Source organism: Ictalurus furcatus, chromosome 5, assembly GCF_023375685.1.
Source record: "Ictalurus furcatus strain D&B chromosome 5, Billie_1.0, whole genome shotgun sequence".
Lineage (NCBI taxonomy): Eukaryota > Metazoa > Chordata > Actinopteri > Siluriformes > Ictaluridae > Ictalurus > Ictalurus furcatus.
The window spans coordinates 18,958,497-18,972,513 of NC_071259.1; the positions used below are offsets into that span (position 1 = coordinate 18,958,497).

At 38.3% G+C, this 14,017-nt stretch overlaps 1 protein-coding gene across 2 annotated transcripts in view; it reads left to right on the forward strand.

Annotated features, from left to right (window-relative positions):
* The window catches only part of grid2 (glutamate receptor, ionotropic, delta 2), a 517,533-nt gene that overhangs the window by 477,056 nt on the left and 26,460 nt on the right, over positions 1 to 14,017 (forward strand). The window lies entirely within an intron of this gene.

A 14,017-nucleotide genomic window follows, 5' to 3' on the forward strand; every position in this document is an offset into this window, starting at 1 on the left:
CCAAACACAAAACAGGAAATTAGAACTAGTGGCAAAAACACTAAGACTAGGAATGAACATAAAACAAAGACCATAAACACAGCCGTAGAGACAAAGGTAAACAAAGACAAACACAAGACAAGGAGTGCAGTGCAAACTGTGGCTAATATACACATAAGTGCTCGTTAACATGAACGTGATTCAGGTGCAGGTGGTCATGTGACCATGATGCAGTGAGGTGCAGTGGCTGCTGGGAACTGTAGTCCAGAGTTCCTTCTCTGATATTACATGACACATGCTTTCATTCTAATATGGTGACATTGATTTAGAGTTGTAATCATATCTTTTGACTGGATCTACATCAGAGGTGTCCTGATACAAGAAAATATCAGATGTCTGCCAGCCAAAGCTCTGATACGAACCCCTGTCTAACACAGTTTTAGCTTAATGGTATATATAGGTCCTAGCCTATTTATGCTAGCACGAGGATATGATTTTCAACAGACACTACAAAGCACTTCTGTAAGTTGCCCGGGGTAAGAGCATCTACCAAATATTGTAAATGTAAATGTACATACGAAAGTGTGTGTGTGTGTGTGTGTGTGTGTCTGTGTGTGTCTGTGTGTGTGTTTGTGTGCAGATGTGTGTACACTGACAGTGAAATTTTTTTAATATTTTAGCATGTTGGTTTAAATTACCATATTTTAAATATCTTACCATGGTCTAAGTGAACTGAGAAATGTTACAAATTGCTTGTTATATCACAGCAAACCAGCAACTACATTTCCCAGGAGGCACCACAAACTACAAACATGGCCGAAGAGGACTACACTTCCCGTACACCCACGCTCACCTTCTCCGGTGTTCTAACTACACACACCTGCACACAAACTCACACACACTCACAACACAGCTTAAAGGAGACTTTGGGAACATTAAGACTTTGCGAACGTTCAGCTGCCTAATCTCTGTTGTTGTTCAAGCCTTGTTATCGTGTTTTGCCACTCTGAGTTTTGACCTTTGTTTACTCCTTGACTTCGATTCTCTGCCCTGCCTAGTTTTGCCTGTTTTCCTGATCGCCTGACCCTTGCCTGTTTTTTGACTACGGATTTCTGCCTCACCCTTGGACTTTGTTGATATTAAATCTGAGAACCTGCACTTGCTTCTGTCGCAGCCTCCATTTCGTGACATTGCTAATCTAATCAGTAAAAGCCAAAATCTTTGTCACTCTAATTAGACACCACATAATAGATTTGATATTCTTCTGTGGAAAAAGTATGTATTCCCTAAGAAGCTAGTATTGGCCCCTTTAGCAGAAATAACTTCTTCTAGGCGTTTTGTATAATTGTGCATAAGGCTTGCTGGAATTTTTGACCACTCTTCCATACAATATTCTTTCAATTGCAAGTTGATTGAGGGTTTTCTTGCATGTACTGCCAGTTTCAAATCCCCCCACAACATTTCAATGGGATTCAAATCCGGCCTTTGACTAGGCCATTTCATAACCCTTCATTTCTTCTTTTTGAGACATTCCTTGGTGGATTTGCTAGTGTGCTTAGGAGCATTATCCTGTTGAAAGGTCCAGTTTCAGTTCAACTTTAACTTTCAGACAGATTGCTTTACATTATCTTCAAGCACACTTTGATATTATGCAGGATTCAGAATTCAATGAATGCAAGCTGTCCAGTCCCTGAGGCAGCAAAGCAACCACAAACCATAATATTTCCTCCACCGTGCTTCACAGTTGGTATGAGGTGCTTCTCCTGAAAAGTTGTCTTTGGTCTGTGCCAAACGGGTCTGCTGTTACTGTGGCCAAACAACTCTATGTTTGGTTCATCTGTCCAGAGCACATTATTCCAAAAGGCCTGGTCTTTGCCTATATGATAATTCATAATCATTGGTAAACTGTATTCTTGCAAAGGCTTTTTCCTGGCACGCCTCCCAGGCAGGTCACCTTTGTGTAATCTTTTTCTGATTTTAGAAACATGCACTTTGACACCAACAGTTGCAAGACTTATTAGCAGATCCTGTGATGAAATTTTGGGGTTCTTGGAGACTTGTTTTTGCATCAGACGGTCTGCTATTGGGCTTAATTTGCTGGAATGGCCAGTCTTGGACAAATTGGCAGGCTTTTGAAATCTGCACCATTTTGTAGATTATTATCCTTACAGTGGAATTATGTATTTCAAATAATGCAGATATTTTTTAAATCCCTTGCCAGTTTCATAGGCATCCACAACCTATTTATCTGAACACTTTACAGAACTCTATATCTTGGCATGATGACACCACACACCTTAATAACAAAGGAAACACCAGACACTAGATGAGAGGGATATAAATAAGACGGGTTCCACCTACACTTCCTAAGCAGGTTCTAATCACTGACACCCAATCTTGAAGACCTGATTCTAATTTTATGGATTTGAAGGTATGATAAATGTAGGGGTGTACTTACTTGTTCCATGTGACTAATATGGTTTTTATTTAATTAATTTTTTTAATTTACTACAAAAAGTACATTTTATGCATCATTTGATGGAGTGTATCACCTTTATTAATAGGCATTGTTTCAAAGAGGATCAAATATTGGCTTGTCCAAATATGTCAAAAAAGCCAACAATTTCCATGGAGTGTACTTATTTTTTTCACATTACTGTATATATGTTTTACAGTTAATATTAGCACTGACTATACCTATAGACTTAACAGTTTTATCCTCCAAGAATGCCTGCCTTTAATAAAGCACTAATTAGGATCTGAAAGTGAACTATGGCAATAATAGTGATTAAAACTGTAATAAAACATAAGAAATTTTCAACTGGCAGGGTGTGTGTGTGTGTGTGTGTGTGTGTGTGTGTGTGTGTGTATTTGTCAGTGTGAGGTAAGGGGATCACCAAGGTTGAGGCTCTGGAATACATGCCTGCGAAGTGTGATTGTGTATGTGTGTATCTGTGAGAGGGCAGATTTTTGTGCCTTAGTGGTGAATACTAGATAGCATGTCTGAACATCCTTGCATTTATGTCATTGGGAGCCTGTCTATGTTGTTTCCTAAGGGAAACATGACTGCTTTTTCCCAGAGGGCTGACGACACCTGTGATCTGTGCTTTGCTGTCATCACTCTGACACACAGGAGAGAAAAGCAAGGATGACTTTGACCTACTGCAGCACAACATTCTCTCCTCAGTAGTATGAGCCATATAATACTGATCTACATGAAATCTGAAGTAACTGGGTCATAGAATTTTGCTTTTTCTTTCTGTTTCTTTTTTTTTTCTTTTTGTCGTGTCGATCATTGCAACATACCAATACTAAAATTTACAAACGAGACCATTCACTGCATCTTCTCAAGCTGCAGCTCTTTTAGCCTCCTCAGACAACTAAGTATGCTTTCAAGAGAGCAAAATTGCTCAATTATCCCTATCTGATCTTTCGTATTTCCTTGATTATCTGGCATCGCTGTATATTTATACAGAGAAAGAAACCAAACAATGTTTCCCTTCTATAAGCACAACCAATTGCGGTCTCATGAACTCCCAACTCACATATGAATCTGGAATCACTCAAATGCAATAATATTGATATTTTAGAAAAGGAATTTGCTATGAAACCCTTGTGTATGGAGTCCAAAGCTATAATAGGTTCCTGGAACATTGCAAGGAACAATCCTTTGCACTAGTGTGTAGTTACAGTAATTTCTCTATTTTGAAATACAGACCATTGGAAGTGCTAATATTTTTTAATAATTAGCACCGCTCTCACTGACTGTCTCAATGGAGGGTGGGACAGACATTGCACTGCTGCCACAAAACTCAACATTTGCAGAATTGTATTGAAACAGTGGCTACAGATGAGCACACTGGTGCTCTTGCAATCTTAGCTAGTGCTGAGATCCTGCTGCCTGAATCTTGCCACCCATGAATACACTCCCCAACAGTTGCCTTGTCATTTGTGTTTGTCATTTATTTGAAGGCATGTCACAAATAAATTATTTACATTGGGTTGTATTCAGAATTGAAGGGTTAAGGCCAAATGTTATGTCAATATTTATGTAGAAAATGTTCCTCATATTCAGAGATGGCATACACTGTTACTTACTGTCTCTGAATCTGAGCTCTTTTGTGCAAAAAATGTTTTTGTGCACTCTAAAGGGATGATAAATATTAGTTAATCAATTGTGCCATATTTATACAATGAGCATTGGCCTTGAATGGCACTTTTTGAATGTAGATTTTTTTTTTTTTAATCCATTTATAATGCAATCTCAGATTTCAGAGTGACATATTGTGGTTGCATCAAATAGTCATACAGTGGCAATGGACTTAATAATGCTCCTCACTAAAGCCAATATTGTGCAAGAATATGGACTAAAGTCCAAGGTCAGAATTGTGCATAAGTGAGAAATGACTCAGTTTTCAGCAACACTCCTACCCAACACTATAATTTCACACAAAAGTCTGTAGTCAAATCCTAGGTTTAAATACTGGTATGCACTCCTCAACATGCTCTCGTAACTCAACTCTGAACATGATCCATAGTGTGTTACAGTTTTACAGAGTAATGTACTCATTATACTCACACATCTTTTGAAGTGAAAGGTTTGTGTAACTCCTCTCGGACTTGTCCCACATTGTAGTTTAAATGGATATGGTTTGACATTAAGAGGACAGAAAAAATTGAGCCTCTAGAGATGAAGTGGGGTGAAGGGCCCTGTATATGCTTTTCTCAGGGGGTACAGGACATCTAGCCTGAAACAGATGGAGGAAGGAGCAGAGGCTTGGCAAAATGCTGCCCATGTTAAATGAGATAACCTACAGTACAACTCAGCTCCTGCAATATATTTAACCTCCCATTGAAACAGTCGGAAGGACAGAAAGTAGAAGAACACACTGGGGTCATAGTGCTTTCCACCCTTACTTTAAGCTTACAGCAATATATCCACATTCTTTGTGTTTGCAGGAGTCCTTTGTGTAGTACCTTGAAAGAGAAACACTCCCGGATCATCTTTCTTGCCACTCGCCCACTTTTGAGAAGGATTATTTATTACTCCAGTGTGTTGGCAGAAAAGATCAAAGAAATGCAGAGGCTTATATGCAGACTCATTTTCAAGGCTGAATTTGCCATTATAGTTATCTGTAGTCTTTCATTTATTCAGTTATTAACAGAGAACACTTGAGGAGACAGAGGGCCAGATGTGCATATGTAAAAAGGCAGTCTGATGCGGTCTGATGCAGTCGCAAAATGCATTCAAAATGCATATGAAATTAACATTCAGTTTACTATAGCTGTAACTCATTACGCATACCATGCCTGAGACTGCCTACACTGCAGCACTCTGTGTGAGGAGCAAACTGCGGTTTAAAAGCTGCTGTGAAGTGATGGAAACGTTATGCCATAGAGCATTCAAAACCCTTCCAAGAAAGTAGCTAAAGAGGATATTATTACTTCTTAATACTAAATACTACTTAATTCTGAAAGGCATTACTGTATTACATTTTTCTTGTGGTAGTTATGTGTTGCTGCTGTATTAAATACTGAAGCTTCTTTAATGATTAACGCTTTAGAAAATTGTTAATGTCACAAAACTTTGTTTAATATGATGAATTTCTTTGTTAGATTTAAGAAAATTGATGTACATGTTTGTGTAGTATGACCAAGGTTGCCAGATTACGATTTGCAGATCTGCAAACTACAGGCCAATGGACAAGCAGCAGTAAAGGACATAGTTTCCCTAATAGTTATTTCACAAAGGTCCTAAAATGGTCTCATGGCTCATAATTAATCATATAAATGAGAAGGAATAAACAAATAATAACAATTTAAAAGTATCCAGTTTCTGTGGAAAAGTCATGCATCTGCTCACGCTGCCTATAAACCTCTGAGAAGGCAAGCAAGGTGCTGATTTGCATCTGGTCATGGGAGAACTGCCCAGAGTCAACCATACTTTTTATTTCTCCACGTGTTTTTGCACCGGCTTTCCACTTTTTCCATAATCCTCCCCCAATTATGATGCACAGTGCTTAAATTTTACGTTTAAGTATGCCCATTTCCTATATAAGCACAGAATGTGGCCTGATTATGCTTAAACCATGCACAAACAACTTTGTACATCTGGTCCTGTGGCTCATTTAGAGCTGAATATTCAGGGGTTTTCCCACAGTCACCAGTTTCACATCAGTACAAGAGGAAAACATTTTTATACACTCTGCCTACTGTTTCAATGCTCCCATTTCCACTACCAATTACAGAAGTGTGTTCTCTTCCCATGCTGCCAATAAGATGGCTGATAGATTTATCAAAACATGGAAGAAGAAGTATAAGATGCCAAGGTTTTTTCTTTCAGATTTACTAATATAAAGATCGTCTGCACATCACAATAGAAACAAATGAAAAATATAAATGTCTCATGATAAAACAGAGTATTAGAAAACAGTTTTCATCCTTTTACACACAAAAGCTTTTAAGAAAAGAAACTATTAATTTATGAAGGACATGCAGTGAATATGAGGTCTGACAGTATGGCAGTTCCACTGTAAGACATGGGTTATCAAAAAAGGTTTTGAATTTTTATTTTGCGTCATCAGGACGCAAGTGTCATTTTAAAAACAATTTATGTTGTCTTATATTAGTAATGGTGTTTCGGTTCTACCGCAGTGCATGGTCCTGGACTGTTTATGAAACATCTGTCCTTAATTATTCCCCTCTCCCATACCAGCTTGTGTCTTTGAAGAGATGTTTGCCAATCTGCATATGTTTTATGATAAACTGTTAATTGCTTTTCTTTAGTTTTCTAGAAGACATAAAACACTAATGACAGCTCAAGGCCAAGGGAGGAGGAGGAGCAGAACTGGAGAGGAAGTCTTCACAGTTCTGCTTCTCTTTGTGTGTTATTCCACAGAGAGCCTGTTTTGAGAACCAGCCATTTGTGTGTGAGCCTTCCTTAGAAACACACTACTGCTCAACCATCCTCCTCCAAATACACACATTAAAGTTACTCTATTCTACTCCAAATAATTCACTCTCCTCATTTCTCTGGCCATGAGTAATTTAGAATGGGAAAACATATGGTGAGCTGTATTATGAAGGTAGAACCAATTTTTGGACAAACTTCCAGAGGGGTAGAGAGGGTGGGGTTGTATTTGGCAATGATAGCCATGATTGTGGATTTAATATGGAATCGGAGAGGTCTGGAATATTGACCATTGGGCCCAGTGGGATCTTTTTAAAGCACCCCTATTATGCTTTTTCAATTATTACCTTTCATGTAGTGTGTTATAGAGCTGTTTGTGAATGTAAAAAGTCTGCTAAGGTTAAAAAATCAAAGTGCATGACAAGTGGAGTTACTGTAGTCCCAAAAGAAGGAATTGATTCTGAAGAGCCTGAAACGAGTCGTCAGTAATTCCAGACTTACTTCCTGTACTAACCTACGTAGGTTTGTAACAAAAACCCCACCACTGATCATCACTGGCTGCTCGTGAACAACGTGTACTTTGACCCGCCCCCCAAGCACTACAGTTGTAGTTGTGTCCTCAAAGAGTTAGGTTCATGTCTAGAAGACATTGTTTTCTGCGCTGCAAAAGCAAAACCACTTTGCATGGACTCCCAAAGGATGAGGATGTAAAGCGTCAGTGGGTAGAAATTTAAATTTGGTATAAATTTAAATTTATCATTTAAAATGATACCACAGCAACTCCAACCTTCGTTTGTGTTCCAGTCATTTCACTGATGACTGCTTCTCAAATCTAGCTGAAGTCAACGTGGGATTTGCGAAATGATTATTCATTAAAGACGAGGCCGTACCCACTTTATTCGGACCATCTTGATCCCTCTGGATCACCACCTGTTAGTATGACTAATTATTTGTGTGTATGTTTTCTACCGAGTGTTCCAAATGGGTAGTTTTGTGTTGTATACGTGTACAGTCATTGCACAGCTGTAGGCCTCTGCTAACCAGCTAACTTACGTTATTGTCAAACTACATATAAACTTACCACTGAGAAACGTTCTGTTCTCGTCGTGCTTGCGATGGTGGTTTGGGTTGATCTTCCGATGTATCACTATCAGACTCGGGCTCAACTTGATAAGGTAAAACCAACGACATTTATTCCTGATCTGAAATTTAAATATGGTACTGGGCGCTTCCTTTCTGACACATGCTGTAAGCGGTAGACCAATCACAACTGACTGGGACATCTGACCAATCAGAGCAGAGTAGGCTCTCTGAAAGGAGGAGTTTAGAGTGAACGGATCTTTGAGCGAATCATTTATGACACTGAGAAAAAGAGGTGATGCTGCAATGTAAATTATGAGAAAATTAAAGTGTTTTTTGACCTTGGATGCATGGAAACCTATTTTATGAGACCTCTAAAACAAAATTAGGTATTTTAATATAGCATAATAGGGGCACTTTAAATGGCAGTGGGCTGGTTTGTCATGCATCTGACAACCCTAACCCCCTGATATCCTCTACAGTAGTCAACATGAGTCAGCCAATTTTAAAGCATTCCAGTTCCATTCATTGATTGGATTGGTCTTCTCATAAATATTACACCAAGGACCTTGTAACAGTGAAACTGTTTGGCATGTCTTTAAGATATTCCTTTATGATTCCAAAGGTGACAACATCTACAGTTTAGCTGTAGCATTTACAATTTTTAAATTGTATGTGAAAGACGCATTTGCTTCTGGTAGCAGTTTGTCCTGTGAATTCACAAGCCTTGCATATAGAAACCAAGTGGGTGGGACTGTGGTCTCTATGGTCAGAGTAGCTGCTTATTATTAATTAACAGTCTCACCAGACTTTTTTCTCACTGTTTTCTTACTGTTGCTTGGCACATATCTGGGGAAAAAAAAGTAGCTGTCTAATCCACCCATATACATTTCTCTCTCTCTCTCTCTCTCTCTCTCTCTCTCTCTCTCTCTCTCTCTCTATGTCAGCTAGGTTTTTTTTTTGTTAACTATGCTGGCAACTCTGCATATTCTTATAATATATTTAACAATACTGAATTTTGAGAAGATTCATACTCTATTCATTATGTATGAATAGAGTATTGGTGGGCATGAGACCTAGTTTTGTATGGTTTATATAACTAAATTTATAGAGCTTAGTTGATATATAGACTTTCTTTTAGAATACCACACATGGTGTGTAATTGGTTCCATGCATCATCTTTCCATTCATGTAGTACACAATTTCACCCCAGAAGCAATTCTGCTGTTGGAAAATCAGATTAGCAAAAACAAGATGATATGTACTTTGACCTGGGGTGTTAACATCAAACCTTTAAGGCTTGAGACTTATCAAAAGAAAACCCAGCATGAAAGCAAGAAGGGCTGGCTTCCTCACAGGTGGCTGGATGTTCTCCTAGGAGAAATGTCTTTCTTTATTAACAAACATGCTCTTGTGTTCAGCTAATATGCTGACACTGAAGCTAATTTATGTTTGCTGATGACCTTTTAGGAGTACACCTGAAGAAGGGTGGTGTAAACACAAATGTCAGTGTATTAAAACAAAGGCATGCTTAGGTTGTTTTTATACCTATCATCGGAGATGGTTAATAATGAAGTACATTTACTTTGCTGCTGTACCGAAACCTCTTAACCCTTTCATGCATAGTCATTACTACAGTTTACAGCTATTCAAAAGACATTTTCTGGCTATAGAAAGGATTTCAGTAGAATAACTGCATGACAGCCACTAGAGTGGACACTAATTCTTCATTTGTACGCATGCAGTCCACTGGAGTGGACACTAACAATAACTTTTTGAAAAATGTATTTAAAAGTAAAATGATGGTAAAATAATTTTTTATGCCTAAAGAAGAGTAAAAACACACAGAGAAAAAAATCCTTGATCAGGATTTCATAATTCACGCATGAAAAGGTTAAAATCAGAAGATCTTGCACATATGGCATGGAGCTATACTTTTTCTTTTAGTTAGATCTTTTGACTTTTACTCATTACACTAATTTTTTTTTTTAAAGCTCTACTTTTTTATTCACTAACATTCATGTGGTTCATATATAATCCATATATTTGTTTTGCAAGCCAAAAGGAAATAATTAGAATATTTATTTTAAATCAGATAGCTTAAAATTTCTAATATATCTAAACTCATCTAAAGAGATGTAAACCAGTGAGTATATTTACTTGGATTGGCTGTTTCTATGTCTACACATAAGTACAGTATCTTTTAGAGAAAGGAGAGAGAAGGACAGGAAAAGTGAATAAATAAGCTATGTTAAAGGGTAACTCCTTTTCAAAGGAGCAAGTGTGTCACAGAACATGGAAAATTAGAGATACGGCTTAGATAGAATTTACATATTGAAAGGTTTTCTGGGCAGACCATTCAGATTATTAAATTAAATTTCTCATAGTGCATGCCTTCGAGGTTGCCAGTTTGGGGCAGGTTTTTTTTTTTTTTTCTGTTCTACAATTAATAAAGTTTTTGTATTTAGGGTCAGCTTACTCAGGCACATATATTGAATTTCTGGTTGACCCATTCTGATTATTAAAATATGATTAGTGTGATTAATAACCATGTGATTAGTATTTTATTACTATAATGTTTCTCCTGTAATCTCTTCTGTGCACACAACATTTTTAAACAATGGCCTCTAGAGGGACAATTCAAATGGTTAATTCATTCATAATGTCATATCTATGCATTTAATATCTCTCTCGGATGCCAATCCATAATTCATTGAGTGAATTTACTTTGTCCAAAACATTTACAATAATCAGCCAGAACATTAAATCCACTGACAGGTGAAGTGAATAACATTGAGTATCTTGTTACAAAGGCACCTGTCAAGGGGTGGGATATATTAGGCAGCAAGTAAACAGTCAGTTCTCAAAGTTGATGTGTGGCAAGCAGGAAAAATGTGCAAGTGTAAGGATCTCAGTGACTTTAACAAGGGCCAAATTGTGATGGCTAGATGACTAGGTCAAATCATCTCCAAAACAGCAGGTTATGTGGGGTGTTCCCAGTATGCAGTGGTTAGGGCCTACCAAAAGTGGTCCAAAGAAGGACAACTTATGAATCAGCGATAGGGTCATGGGCACCCATCGCTCATTGATGCAGTTGGGGAGCGAAGGCTAACCTGTCTGGTCTGATCACACAGAAGAGTTACTGTAGCACAAATTGCTGAAAAAGTTCATGATGGCTATAAAAGAAAGGTGTCAAACCACACAGTGCATCGCAACTTGCAGCATAGCCACAGACCGGTCAGAGTGCCCATGCTGACCCCTGTTCACCACCAAAAGCACTTACAATGGGCACATGAACATCAGAACTGGACCATGGAGCAATGGAAGAAGGTGGCCTGGTCTGATGAATCATGTTTTCTTTTACATCATGTGGACAGCCAGGTGTGTGTACATCACTTATCTGGGGAAGAGATGACACCAGGATGCACTATGGGAAGAAGGCAAGCTGGTAGAGGTAAAGTAATGCTCTGGGCAATGTTCTCTTGTACACATACCACCTATGCATACTACCTACACACCAAGAAGTATGGGCTTAAACTTGTGGTCAGAATTGTACATAAATGAAACACTTCTGTTTTTGATAAACTCCACCCCACAGATAATTCCTGTTTATCTGACCAAATAGTGCATATGTCTATAGTTATATCTGAGACCTGCATACTGATATGCACTGTTTTGTTATTAATGCCTTACCACACATGCATTACTCAACTCTGAATATGACCCATTGACATTTGATTTTAACCTTTTCCTTTTGAATATTTCTGCTTTATATATGGTGTCTGTTTTTCACATAGCCGTTTCACTAATAGTTAAAAAAAAACAAACAAAAAAAAGAAGTAGAAGAAGAAAAAAATGATCCATCATGTTGCCACTTGGGAGGTTGCTAGTTTCAAAAGCTTTGAATGTACATCATTATCTGTTCAGGATGCTAATTAGCTGAGTAATTCTGCTAGGCTCACACTGATGACTAGATAATAAATATCTGAGGGTGAATATAGCCACAGGTTTAAATATATATATATATATATATATATATATATATATATATATATATATATATATATTAAAGCGTTGCCTGTAATGTCTGTGTGTTTGTATGTTTGTGCATCTGTTAAACAGCTGTACTGTAGATATGATGAATCTCACAAGAGCGTTGTGTGCGTGGGTGCGTGTGTGTGTGTGTGTGTGTGTTCCCCTGGAAAATACTGATGTGATTAGGATGTGCACAGCATCGTTTGTTCATGGGAAAATTGCTTCAAATTACCTTGGCACAATTAGAATCAAACCTCCCTGATTGCCATGACTGCAGGCTGCAACACTCTCAATCCGAGACCTGCTTCATCATCCTCTTCTTAATGCGCTCTGTCTCAAGAACCAGCAACCCCACTCTCTCTTTCTTTCATTCTTTTCCTTTTTTGCCAGACCTCAAGGTTTTTTGCTCTGGGTCATGGTCCTCTGGTTATGTTTCCTTTCTGTAGCCCAGACTCACTCTAATGCAGCCGTGGCTTTTGTGCTATCTGCATGTTTTCCACCCTGGCCTCCTGAGGTCAGTTGAAATGAAATCGATGGAAGCTGCCTCTGGTATGCCTAAATGCACTCCATTTGGGCTCTGGACTTCAATTTAGTGTTCTTACACAGTCACTTAAAGAGCAGGGAAGGAAGCATGCCTACAATTTTGTCGTTGCAGGAAAATGAGAAATTAGGCTTAAAATAAAATACATAGTTCCCCTGATTTTCAGAGTTAAGCACAAGTAAGTGCTAAGAGCACTGTGGCTTAGTGGTTAGCACGTTTACCTCGCACCTCCGGGGTTGGGGGTTCAAATTCTGACTCCGCCCTGTGTGCTCAGAGTTTGCATGTTCTACCCGTACTTCAGGGGTTTCGTCCAGGTACTCCGGTTTCCTCCCCCAGTCCAATGACATAAATTGTAGGCTGATTGCCATTTCCAAACATTGTTCGTAGTGTGTGAATGTGCCCTGCGATGTGATGGCACCCCATCCCGGGTGTCCCCTGTATTCCCTAGGATAGGATCCAGGCTCACCTGCAACCCTGTGTAGGATAAGCAGTATGGAAAATGGATGGATGGATGGATGTTGGACACAATGAAAATTACACTTGCATTAATAATGACATGGTGAACACAGATCAACAGTACTTAAGAATGAGATACATTAGTGCAAGAGTTGTGAATGCACATGACTAAGCATAGTGTAATGTAAAAAAACAGTAAGTCTGCAGCTTTTCTGAAATTGAATAGGCCTAATGTATGTAAATTAAAATTATTAAATGTTATTAAATGATATTATGAAGTATTTAACATAAATACCACTTATACATATATTTTTTTAAAAATTCGAAACAATCCCACGAACCCCCTGTAATTATCCCTTTGTGGTCCGTGTATCCCTGGTTGAGAAACACTGATCTAGTGTCAGATATTGTGTAATTACAGCTAGAGTAATGCACTCATACATGGAAGTTACAGCAAAGATGAAAAGAGATAAGACGACAAATGGGGATGTAGACCTAATTTGAATTCCTAAACTGCTGATGTTGTGACTGCTGTGGTTGCAGACGTGTTGCAGCTCCTTCTTTCATGAGAAAACTTGAATGAATATAAATCCGCTGGGGAATTGGCTTGAAGCAGCTTTTATATCACATTTTCATATCAACAAATTGACAGAGTAGTACATAATGACCTTTAGCTACACGCTTGAGCTAGTCAGACGGTGTGCAATAAGTAAGATATTTATGCATGTTTGTACTTGGCAGTTTCTCTGAAATTACTCTCACTCTCTCTATGATTTCCTAAACTAGCTTGATTGCAGACGTGTGCAAATTTTATGAGTGGACCCTGAAAATGTTTAAATGTCAGATGCATGCCATGGATGTGAAATGAGGGCTTTTTTCTGTCTTTATCTGCTTATATTTAACTTAAGTGAAGCAATAATCATTCATTTTACGCTAATATCAGATCATTTGAAAAATCCCAGATCATGAAGCACTCAAAGTAACTTCACCTGAGATCCAGATATGCTGTAAAAGAA